At 45.2% G+C, this 11,991-nt stretch overlaps 1 long non-coding RNA gene across 1 annotated transcript; it reads right to left on the reverse strand.

Moving 5' to 3' along the window:
- Window positions 1-4,987: 4,987 nt before the first annotated feature.
- Window positions 4,988-11,546, reverse strand: LOC138580450 (uncharacterized). The gene is made up of 2 exons (XR_011304261.1): window positions 6,169-11,546; window positions 4,988-5,173 (listed from the first exon to the last, which is right to left on the reverse strand). It is a non-coding gene; the product is annotated as an uncharacterized lncRNA (long non-coding RNA).
- Between the last annotated feature and the right edge of the window lie 445 nt (window positions 11,547-11,991).

Consider the following 11,991-nt stretch of genomic DNA (forward strand, 5'->3'; position numbering starts at 1 on the left):
GTGGGTGTCCCAGGGTCCCTTTGTGTGAGGATGGCTCCGAGCCCGACCGGGCTGGCGTCCACTATTACTTCTGTGTCCCTCTTGGCATCAAAGTAGGCCATGTCTTCTGCTTTCGCGATGGCATTGCGTATTGCTTCAAATGCTTTTTGGCAGTCGTCATACCAGACGTAAGGTTGATCCTTTTGCGTTAATAGGTGCAGTGGGTTGCTGACCATGGTGTAGTCCTTTAGATATCTTGAGCAGCAGCTGGCCAAGCTCAGGAATGATCGCAGTTCGGTTGTGGTTGTGGTGGGCGAGGCCGCGTTGAGGGCGGCTACCTTGTCTGGGTCCGGCCACATGCCTTTGTTGGAGAAAATGTGTCCGAAGAAGCGTAGAGAGCCTTTTCCGAATTCGCATTTTGCTTTATTGAGTGTAAGCCCAGCTGCTTCTAGCACCGCACATACCCTGTGTAGGGCTGTATGGTGTTCCTCCTTGGTTTTACTGAAGACTAGCATGTCGTCCGAGTAATTTAGGCAATTGGGCACGTTTCTGATGACTCAATGGATTTCCACTTGAAAGAGCTTGGCGGCAGATTAAATGCCGAAGCTGAGTCTCTTATACTGAAAGAGTCCTAGATGGGTTTCAAAAGTTGCTATGTACCTTGATTCCGGGGCTATCTCAATTTGATTGCACCCCTTTGTTAGGTCCAACTTGGAGAAAACTTGTGATCCGTGGAGAAGGTGGATCATGTCTCTGATCCTGGGCGCTTGGTGCCTTTCCCTCTAAATTGCTGCATTTGCCCTTCTCATGTCCACGCACAGGCGTATTGACCCATCAGGGGATTTCTTTGGTACCGGGACTATGGGTGATACCCAGGGTGTTGGTCCAGAGACGGGTTCGATGACATTGAGCTTGATGAGCTTGTCTAGCTCTTCTTCTACTTGTTGTTGTATATTGATGGGTATGCAAACGGAGGGATATCTGGATTGATGTGGAGTTGTACCTTCCTGTTTTTTAGCTTCCCTAGGCCTTTAAAGAGATTTGGAAAAGCTTGCTCTATGGCGTCGGGCTGTGCGAAGTATTTGTGGGCCATAAGTTGGTACAGTATGTGGACGAGTCCCATCTCTACCTCTGTCTTGAAGCTTAGTATGCAGCCACTGTTGGCTTCCGTTTTCAGAATATGTAGCGGGATCTTTGCTGCGTGAGATTTGTGTACACACCATGCTGACATTGTGCCTTTACAAGGTAGCGGGGTCGTTGCTCCATAGAGATAGATGTCTACGTGGCCCTGCGGATCTTGGGTGGGCTGATAAGGGAGCTGTATGCTTGCTCACTTATTATGTTGACTGTCGCCCCCGTGTCAATGAGGAATTCTAGTGGTGTGTTGTTCACCTGTAGTGTGAGGGTGGGGCTGTGCTGGCCGGCTGTAGCGTTGTTGAGAGCCGACACATATCCTTTCTTCCTCTGGTCCTCTTCCGAGGACTGAGATGCACTGCTGGATGTGGATCTCATCTCAATGTATCTGACAAATCTCCTTCTCTGGGACCTTCTGGAGCCTTCAGATGGCCTCTTGTCATCGCGTGTGTATGAGCTCCTTTGGGCTCTGTCTTCCCTTCTCGGTCCCTCCTGTTCACCTTCTCCCCTGTTGGCTGGTGGGCTGAGGCGTGAACTCCTCTTTGGGTGTGTGACCTGGCGCGTTCTTGCAGACCGCCCTATAGTGGTCCATTCTGCCGCATGCAGCGCATTGTTGTCCTACTGCAGGGCATTCACCAGTGTGAGGATATTCATATCCACATCGATAGCAGGTGGCGTCCAAGCATTTTCCACCTTGTGTGGGGGTGCTGCGTAGTTTGTTCATCATGTCCGTGCTTGGCGTCGGCTGCTGTATGGTGACTTTTCCCAGGCTGTCCAGTTGTGATTCTACCGCTGCCTTCATTCTGGCTAGTGCAAGTATCTCCTCCAGCGACCTTTGCTTCTGAAGCAATTGTTTTCTGAAAGGTTGTGATATGCACCCTGCAATTACCTGCGATCTCAGCGCCTCTTCGTTCGAGTATTTGTGGAATTAGCAATATTTTAACTTGATGCGGAGACGCATCACGAAATTGTCCATCGACTCTCCCTTTTCTTGCCTCGTGGTATGGAATATGTGCCGCTCGTAGTCTGTGTTGGTGTGGGGAGCAAAGTATTCGGAGAGTTTGCCATGAAGTTCTCCGTATGTGACTGTGTCTACATTGAGTAGTTCACCGGCAATGTCTCTAACAGCTTGGCCAACGGCCATGAAGAGCGTGTTTTTAAGTCTTGCATCATCTGTGAGGCCTATAGCCCCTGGGTAAAATTTAAAGTCACGAAGCCATATGACCCACCTGGGTCCTAAATTGGATGTGTCTCTCACGTCAAAAGGACCAGGCATGGGCAGGTTCTGTCCCTGGTGTCTGTTGTGCGTCATCCGGGGCCATACCTGTTGCTGCCGAGGAGGACGCGCCTAGCTGGAGGGATTGGACATGTTGCTTGTGAAGGATCCTGATATTGTTTCTTTAAATGTCTTCAGATGCCACTTGCTGGCGTCACTGTGTCCCCCTTCTAGTGTGTGTCACACGTGGCCTCTGGGTGCATGTGTCTTCCCTTGCCTTCCATGAAATGTGGTACAGGGTAATGGTGCAGTCCTTGGCTTCCCCTGCCTTTGTTGTCTGTGGCGTGGGGGTGGTGCAGGCTCTGCAGGCCAGTTTGTGACTGCGCACTGGTTAAAGCCCCTCGGGTGCTTATGGAGCCCGTCGTCGTCGGGCCTGCAGCGTGGGGTGGGGCTGCTCCTCTGAGCGGGTGCCCCTGAGGCTCTGTGGCCTCCTTCCGGTGTGTGATGGGTGAGGAGCGCTGACGCGCCAGGCTGCTCGACTGCGGTCGTCAGTGCGGCATGAGCGGGTGCCGGGCACCCCTCGTCGCCAATTGTCGGGTTTTACTCGGGCCCCGAAACCGCCTTCCAATTATCACACGGGAGCCGGGTATAATGTGAACCAGCCTTTATTCGTACATGGCAGTAACTGCCGGAACATCCCTCGCCCCCTCCCTAGCCCCAACGTCATTTCCCTTTCTCACGGGAAGGACCGCAATGGCAGTCCGCCCACATAACGATGTGGGCTGGCCGCTTCCGATATAGGAGACGACCTGACAAATTTGCGTGCCTTTCTGCCCGAAAATCCCCATCCTTCAAACAGGGATTTTCGGGCAGAAAGGCACGCAAACCTGCGTTTTTCACGCAAATAATTCCATGAATCAGGCTTGCTTTTAACATTCTACTACAATTGACTTGCAGAAAGTCAAGGCAAGCAGTGGCTTTTTGAGTCTTTGCCGGTACCCTGCGTACATCTATGTCATAGGACAGCGGCCATATGGCGCTTTAGAGATTTGTGAGATAGAATGTGCTATTATGACCCTTTCCCACGTTACTTTGTTTTCCGCAGACGCAGTGCACAACTCAGGAATCCCAATGTGGAAACTCCGGGCCTCAGACTACAAGCACACACAATAGCATTACATACAAAACACTGCAAGAAAACCCCTTAATGTTAGGCTACGTTTCTATGGTTTCTGGAACGCCATGCCAGTGTGCCAGTGCTGTAGCTTGATAGCCCCAAAGGAGGTGGCATGCTCTGCTATGCAGTGGCACTAAGTCTGGCGATGGGCCTAACAGTGGTTGCCCTGACAAAGCAGCAACCCCAGTACTTGTGATAATAACAGACTCCATTATTACCAATTTTTCATGTTTCTGACCATAGCCGCAAATACTGTCCATTAGAATGGTGACTGGGAATCACAATGTCTTATGGGGCAGGAATGGAGAAATGGTCATTAGTGCTTATGCTGTGGCATTTACCAAACATACTTGAAAAAGGATGCCACCGCCACCAATCTACATGCATGCGACAAATCTGTCCAATGTACATAAAAGTCTAGTTTGAAGGTCTTCTTTGCTATGTGGGTTGCACGGGCAAGTTGATGGGACGTGGGAGGAAGTGGGTCATGATAGCAAGAGGCAAAAAGTCTTTCTGCCTCTTCCTCAAGTGGTATCTGTGATTTCCAAAGGCTTGAAAAGTGGTGCCCCGACCACCAGTTTTGGCTCATGAGGTACATCTGCTCAATGCATTGTAGGAGGAAAAATCACAATTCCCACAAAGCATTGCCCCCAAATGTTACTTTTTACTCAGCAATTGCCAAATCTTTTGGGCTACCACTCACATTAGCTCCGCACAGGGCTGATCTGAGTTGTCGGTCAAACTATCTTGTGTAGCTACTTGGAGCCATGCATCCCTGGCTTCAGTGTTCATTCAGTGTTCATGCTGTGTGTAGAATATGTGTACTCATGTAATATATGTTTAGTACATACCAATATGGGCCATGCAGATGAATTTCTATTTTTACCATTGAAGGACTACATGTACCATGGTGAGGTACATGTAGTCCTTCAATGGTAAAAATAGAAATTCATCTGCAAGAGTCTTTTATGGGCCTCATTATGAGGTTGGTGGTAACCCACCAGTGCTACCGGTGGGGTGCCGCCGACCTCGAAAAGAAGTGAATCCGGTGCCACCGGGACATTACAAGCCCCGGTGGAGCAGGAAGTCAGGCGGGGGCTTCAGTAAGTGCCCATTCTGACTCCAAGGGAATGGGGACTCAGAAGCACCAGCATTGTTGCTAAAGGTGCCGGTACTTCCATGAAAAGTCTGTCTGCAGGGGCCATTGCGCCCATCAGGTCTGACCCTGCCAGGCACAACGGCCCCTGCAGACAGACTTGTAGTGTGGAGGTCTGGAAACAAGGGTGCTGGTGAACTCACCAGCACCCTTGTTTCCGGACCGCCACACTTGGAATGAGGCCCAATATCTCATAAAGACGTAAAATAAAAAACATACTAATACCACTAATAACAACTTGTAGCAAAGTGAATTAACAAGTAAACGAGGGGTCTAGCTTAAATTAAACAAATAATCAATCAATAATAAATCAATTACACAGATGTAAAATGTACTATTTAATGAATGTTTTCAAAATAACAATGATGGAGCAGATCGAAATCCGGGACCCGGTCAATTTAGGAGTCATTTAGTTTGTGAGTTGTTCGTCCAGTTGATGAGACACACACCAGGTCCTGGTCCCCAATCTATCCTGGGTACCCTGTGTAGGCACACAACCACGCATCCTCCCCTGTAAGAGAGAGGAGCATGTAACTGAACGACTATGTGCTTGAAAGGACAGCTATGTAACACTCTCCGCCCTCTCTCAGCACACACGTGCCCTGGTCCAGCACATGATTGTGCAACTGCTTCCATCCCCAGTAAATGACATGGAACCACCTAGTGGCAAAATCATACAAAGCATCTCGCAATGTTGTACCTCGCGTGTGTCAGGGATAATTTGGGGTCAAACCAGTGTTGGATATGTTGATGAGGTGGCTGTGATGGCTGAGGAAAAAAAGCAAAATGTACAAATGTTGGTCTGTTGTACTGTAGGAAGGGGCAGGTGGCATGTTGCGTTTTAGTATCTGAGGGATGAAGAGAGTCAGCAAGAGGATAGCAACTGCATTATGGAAGGTAACCTGTGACTGTCAATGGTAATTCAGCAATCGTTTGTAGCTTTGAGCTGTTCAATTTTATCTGGAGCTTTCAGTGTGAGGGACTAGCACCCTTGTGTGAAGTTATTCTTGAAGAAAAATGTCTTCATATGTTCCCTGAAAAGAATGAGGGATGGAGCACAGCAGAATTCAGGATGTCTCTATTGGTTATTAGGGTGGGGAGGCACATTAAAAAGCCCTGTGGGCAGTAATGTCAATGTGTGCAGGATGTGCCTACTTATGAGTAAGCACACATTTAGAATGCACATACCAGTAAATGTTGCAATATACAATGTTCATGTCAGGAGAAGACAATGCCTCAAGAGTGCCCTTGCAATGAGTGAGCTAAGAGCCAATTTGCCTTATTGTCTGCACTAATTAAGTGATCAATGTTATTATCATTATATATGGAGCAACAATATATTCCATTACACCATGTTTTTTCCTATTGCCCATAAGGTGAATCAAATATTGGCAAGTAAAGCAAAAAAGCACTAACAGTCAATGATTTGACAGAAGCATGGCTTAATCTATTCCCCATTAGATTATCACCCTTTTTAGTATTATTTCCCCTTAATATTGTACTTACATATGATTTTTTTAGCTGTTTCCCAGACAGGTGAACAATGCCTTAAGGACTGGTTCAACCCTCACCCTCTAGGAACAAGATAGCATCAGTCAGCAAGATGGTATCAGCTTCCCTCCACAGTCTGCATTCCTGCTTTCTGTTTTGGGCATGTCTGTTGTTTCTTACTCTGAAGAAGACCTTTACCTCCATGTAGGTCTTCTCTTACAGTGTGCTGCTAGTAATACAAAAATAGGTCCAAATGAAAGCAATCTATTCCCGTCTTATTTCTGTGTTATCAATTGTCCTTTCTCTCCTTCTTTCCCTCCATTAGTCAGCCACTCAGTAGTGAGTGAGCGAGTGAGTATGTCCCCATAATCTATGGGTTGGAAGTTTTAAAGCAGCAGAAAACACTCCCTTTAGAGGTGTGTATGATTTCTCGATTCAAATTGGTTAATGTATGTGCTTGGACCGAGTTCCAAAAGTGACATTACACTAGACCATCCCCTCGGTACTCATTGAGCGTATTAATGATATTGCAGTCAAATAGGAGTAAATTCTATACAAAGTTTCCCTCGCAGTTGATGTCATGTCATCTTGGATAATTCTACATTAAACAATTGTCGTTTTTTCAGGAACAGTATGTTCCTCACATGTGATCCAGTTACTAATCATCAGATTACTTTCACTTAGACAAATCAAATAATGCAATTTCATCTCGGCATGACTTATGGTGGATGAGTTACACATTTTGCTTTTTTGCACACTGATACTTTTATACCAAAAATATTTTTCCATCTCAAAGTAACAGGCTCGCTTGCACAGACACTAGGATATATGTTATGTTATGCTACCCTATCTTTTACCATGCACTGTTACCACTGGGGTAGTCTCCAGGCACTCATGAAAGAAAGATGGCGGGTGTGTTATTGAGGGTGCAATGATAGGCTTGGTCCAGAACCAGGAGAAACTGGCATCTGTGTATGTTGGCTTGCAGATGAGTTGGTTGCGTGCACTGGCTTTTTCTATCCATAAGGATACGACTCAATGCTTCGGTTGTTTGTTATATACTAATGTTGTTGTGTTGGGTGTGTGTTTTTGTTTCATGCATAGTTTGGGTGGTATTTTGATTTTGCACACTGTCTTGTTGTATCTGTAAAGGGGGACCAGTGTCCTGGTTGTTTGTTGTATGCGGTTGAATGTTATGCTAGGTGTGTGTTTTAGTGTGTTGTATGTGCAGTTTGGCTGATAGTTATGGTTGTGTGCATTGAGTTGTTGTATATGACTAACTGGTGGGTCCCATTTCCGTGCAAAGATTTTCACATTCGCCTAATTTACATAATTAAGTAAACATTAAAACATATTGTTTTTTAATCAGCTTTTCATCCTGAACAGTTTTCGTATTAATTAACTCTACAACGATGAATTCAAAAGTTACAAGCAATAAAGTGATTCCAAATGTAACATTTCCATAGGCATTTTTTCTTATTTCCAAAATATTACATGTCATCTTCAGTTTCAATGCCCGCTAACAGAACATCCGGTATCAGTTCCTTTTGGAGCTCAGGGCTGGGGCATTTATGACCCAGAGATGCCTTGTCGTCATTGTGTAAGTTCTTTGAAGTAATCCTGAAAGCAACAACATTCGTGAACCAGTCCCACCCACTTGAGTAATTAAAGTCACTTTCTATCGCTTCAGTCAGACTCCCAGTCTTCAAAGGTGCAAAGTTCCTTCTCCCTGGAAGAGCTAGTAAAGACCTCTGCTCAAAATCAATTTTGCATATTTTGAAGACATTTGGGTAGGCTCAATGACAAATGGGGTTGTTAATAAGTACCATGTGTTTTGTTATGGAAGGCCTATTCCCAAAACACAAGGTTCAGGCAGAGTCATAAACTTTTATGGTTGATTTTCAAAGCCAGTGTTCACACTTTTATCATGGGAAAAAATCCCTCATATCCTGTAGCTTGCTAGGAGAGGTTTGCACCTTTGCCTTCTAGGCCCAAAACTGCTGTTTGATTCACCAATGCAGCCTTTCTTTCCTTTTCCCGTTGTAATTGTCACCTTAAATAGAACAACATTATAACATCTTTGCAATGAAAGTCCTGCTCAAGACTCATTGATATCTCTGTGTTCTTCTTTTTACAAAGCTGATTCTCAGTCCTGTAAAGGAAAAATACACAATGGAACAACCAAATTTGTTTTTTCCCTCGCCTATGACATGCTGTGCTTTTCATCTCAGATTGGACAACTCTCCATTTTAATAAAAATTGCTGGATACGTTCTATTAACTGGATGTATTTATCTCAGGCCTTGTCAGCTAGTTTGGACATATATTCTGATTGTAAATGGGCTGCTAACATTGCAAATCTTCTCGCAAACGTCATTTTTCAGATGCAGTGCAGGCTGAAGCTTACATGTTTGTTTTTAAATTGGCGCTTTTGTTTGCATTTTTGTATTAAGGTGATCACAAACCACCCCCTCTTGCTCTTGCTCCTTGCAGCAGCAAAAGGAGCATGGCAAGGTATCTTCATTTTCTTCTATATTCTTTATGGTCGCCTTTGGATGAGTCTTTCTTCCACCCTCTCTTCATTTTGGGGACAAATTGAGATTTTCTTTTTTTTACATCTACACCCCTCTCTGAGGTTTCATTGGGATGATGCTTCCACATCCCTCAAACCCTGGAAAGAAGTCTCCAGTTAGTGCACTAAAGAGAGGGGTAAAAAGGCTGGTTTAGTAACACATTGAGACAAATATATTTTAAAAATGTACATCCTATCATGCTCTTTTGATTATCTTTGACATTCATCCTTTTACTTGTATCTACAAACATTTTTATTCAGTCATTCACTCACACTTTAATTTTGTTACTTACTGGTTAATCTTTCTTATTACTCTTTTCTGTTCTCCATATTTAATTCTTCATAATTTTCTTCAACCCTAACTTCGAATGGCTCCTCAATGTATTTATTTATTTTTGCATTTATAGATAGCGCACTTAACCCTAAGGCAACTAGGTGCCAGTTACATGTGAGATTCATACATGGAATGAGGACAGCAGACATAATACTGGCAGTATGTGCAATTAGTTGAAAGACCATGTTTTTTTAATGTTTTCTGAAGGTCCACTATGAAGGTTCAGCTCGAATGGCAGGTTGAAGGGAATTCCAGATTTTGGCTGTGGTGAATGAGAAGCTCAAGCCACCTGCTCTAGAGTGTTTGACTTTGAGCACACTTAGCCAGTGGGTGTTTGCTTTGTGTGTCGGCCACAGTGAGTAAGGTATCCCAAGTCTTTGTGACAGTTATGCTAGTGCCTCATTGGTGAGGCAGCCGTAGGTGATGGATAGGGTTTTGAACTTTGTGTGTTCTACAATTGGGAGCCAGTGTGCTTTTCTCCAGGCCTCAGAGATATGATTGTGTTTCGCTTGGTCCAGGGCAATGCAGAGAGCATTGTTTTGAATGACTTGCAATTTGAAAAGGTTTCGCTGAGAGGTGCCAGCCTGTAATGCGTTACAATAGTCAAGCCTAGATTTGATGATGGCTCTGGCAATGGTGAGTCGGTTATCCATAGTAAGAAAGGGTCTGCTGGCATTTAGGAGTTTCATGGTTTGGGAGGCGGAGGATGTGATGGCGTTTACTTGATGGGTCATGCCAAGGGTGGCATTTAAGTAGATACCCAGGGTTTTTATGGTTGGCGAGATTCTGATTGTATTTCTGCCTATTTTGAATGAGTGGTAGGCTGGGATGAGTTTATCGATCATGGATCAGATGCCAAGCAGAACACTGTCATTCTTCTCATCATTTAGGCAAAGAAGAAGGGAGGCCATCCATTCTTGGATGATCTTGCAGATAGAGTTTAGAGTGGTGAAATCCTGAGCATAGCATAGTTTGTGTATGTGATGCAGAGTGTGTCCAAGTGGTCAAAGAGGGGCTTTGTATATATGTTGTGGGGGAGATGCAGAACCCTTGTAGGAATGGCACACACAACTGCGGTAGGTGGGGCTAATTATTCCCCAGCGAAGACCCTAAGTCGATCTTTCAGCGAGGAAGGATGCAATCTATTTGGTTGCATCTGGGGAGAAGTTTGCCATGGCAGATACATGGTGGCAGAGGGTAAGGTGGTCTATGAGCGGAAGGCCACAGGGAGGTATAGTAGGATTAGGTGGGCTAACCTGCCTGTATCTCTGTCTTGGATGGAAAACCGATTGGCAGAGACCTAAGATGTGATTTTCTTCTATGTATTCCTGGATTTGGAGGTAGGCAGCTCGGTCCGTGACTTTTAGGATAAAAGGGCAGTGGTGATGGGGCGGTAGTTGGTTGGTATGGATGGGTTGAGTGATTTTCTTTGAGCAATGGAATGATCCAGGTTGCCTTGAGGCTGTCAGGAACTGAGCTTGAGGTGAAGGAGATGGTAATGATGGCAGTGATGAGGGGCACATGTGCTTTAGCGCAGTCTTTAATTATTGGAGCGGGCAGGCGTCACCTTTGCAGTGATTTGGTTTTAGAATTTATATCAGGAAGGCTACTTCTGGTTCTGAGAGAATGTGTAACTTAAACTAGGAAAAGGGATGTGGTGGAGGAGGATGGGATGTATGCTGGGGTTTGTTCCAAATGACAAGCTGTTTTGCACAAATTATCTCTTGTAGCCAGAGGATTTCTTCTTTGAGGGCATCATGTACCTTGGTGCTCCAGGCGTCGTCTTTGGTAAAGTTGATGAGTGGAATAGCTGGGGTTTTGAGCTCACACAGAATGGTGAAGTGTTCACGAGAGTCTGATTTTACATTCGCTATTCTGTATTAGAGGAGGAGGCTTGGCTGTGTGTGTTGCTTTCTTGTACTATTTGGCAATGATGGTGAAGGTTGGTTTGTTGGCATCTGTGTTTTATTTTCTCCATGCTGCCTCTGCAGTGTGTTTTGTGGATTGGCTGACTAGAAGCTTGTGTGATTTTGTCTGTCAAGTTTATTGCTTTATGTTATTTGGGGGGCCAAGTAAGTTGACTGCTTGTGTGATCGTGTTGCTGTAATGTTCTATGAGTGTGGATGGGTCAGTTTCTAGGTCTGAGGTGTTCAGGAACTCTGTAAACAATGGGAGGAGGCACTCTGTAAACAATGGGAGGAGGCAGTCTTTGGTAAGATCTCTGGTGCAATGGGTGCTGCGGTTATATTTGTTGTGCTTTTGGTAGTTGGAATGTGGAAGTTGATGATGTGGTGGTCAGACCAGGGCCATGATGTGTTGGATAGGATCGATGTGTCAGAATTTGAATCTGTGATCCAGTCTAATGTACATCCTAGAACATGGGGAGGGGTTGATATCCATTGAGTGAGGCTGAGATTTTGCAGAGTGTTGGCTAAGGCGGTAGAGTTTTTGTCTGTGGTGTCGTTGTGGCCTAAATTAAGGTCTCCTAGAAGCAGGAGTTTGGATGTGGGTTTGATGTTTGAAGTGATGAGTTGCAGGAAAAAAGCTGGTTGTGGTAGTAGCTTTTCAAGTGATTGATATGGACCAATTTTTCCTCAATCAGATCTCCAAGGGAAACAACATGTACTTGTTTCCCTTGGAAGAACGAGTGACTGGTCCAATGAAGTCTACTTGCAAATCAGACCATGGAAAAGTCATTCCTCTTTTCTGTAGGGGAGCTCTGTGTGAGGGAGAACTTGGTTGGAACTGAGGACACACAGGATACCCTTTTAAATATATATTGAGATTCTGGCCCATGAGTGGCCAGAAAGCGACCTCAAACAGTATGTCTACAGTCTTCTGAAATCTCCTATGACTGGCAGTAGTCACGTCATGTCTATGCATAAATGGGCCACATCGTGGCCACAGTGATTAGCCCCGTGGGTTCACATACC

The sequence above is a fragment of the Ambystoma mexicanum genome, chromosome 1p (genome assembly GCF_040938575.1).
Source record: "Ambystoma mexicanum isolate Mex_15411 chromosome 1p, UKY_AmexF1_1, whole genome shotgun sequence".
Lineage (NCBI taxonomy): Eukaryota > Metazoa > Chordata > Amphibia > Caudata > Ambystomatidae > Ambystoma > Ambystoma mexicanum.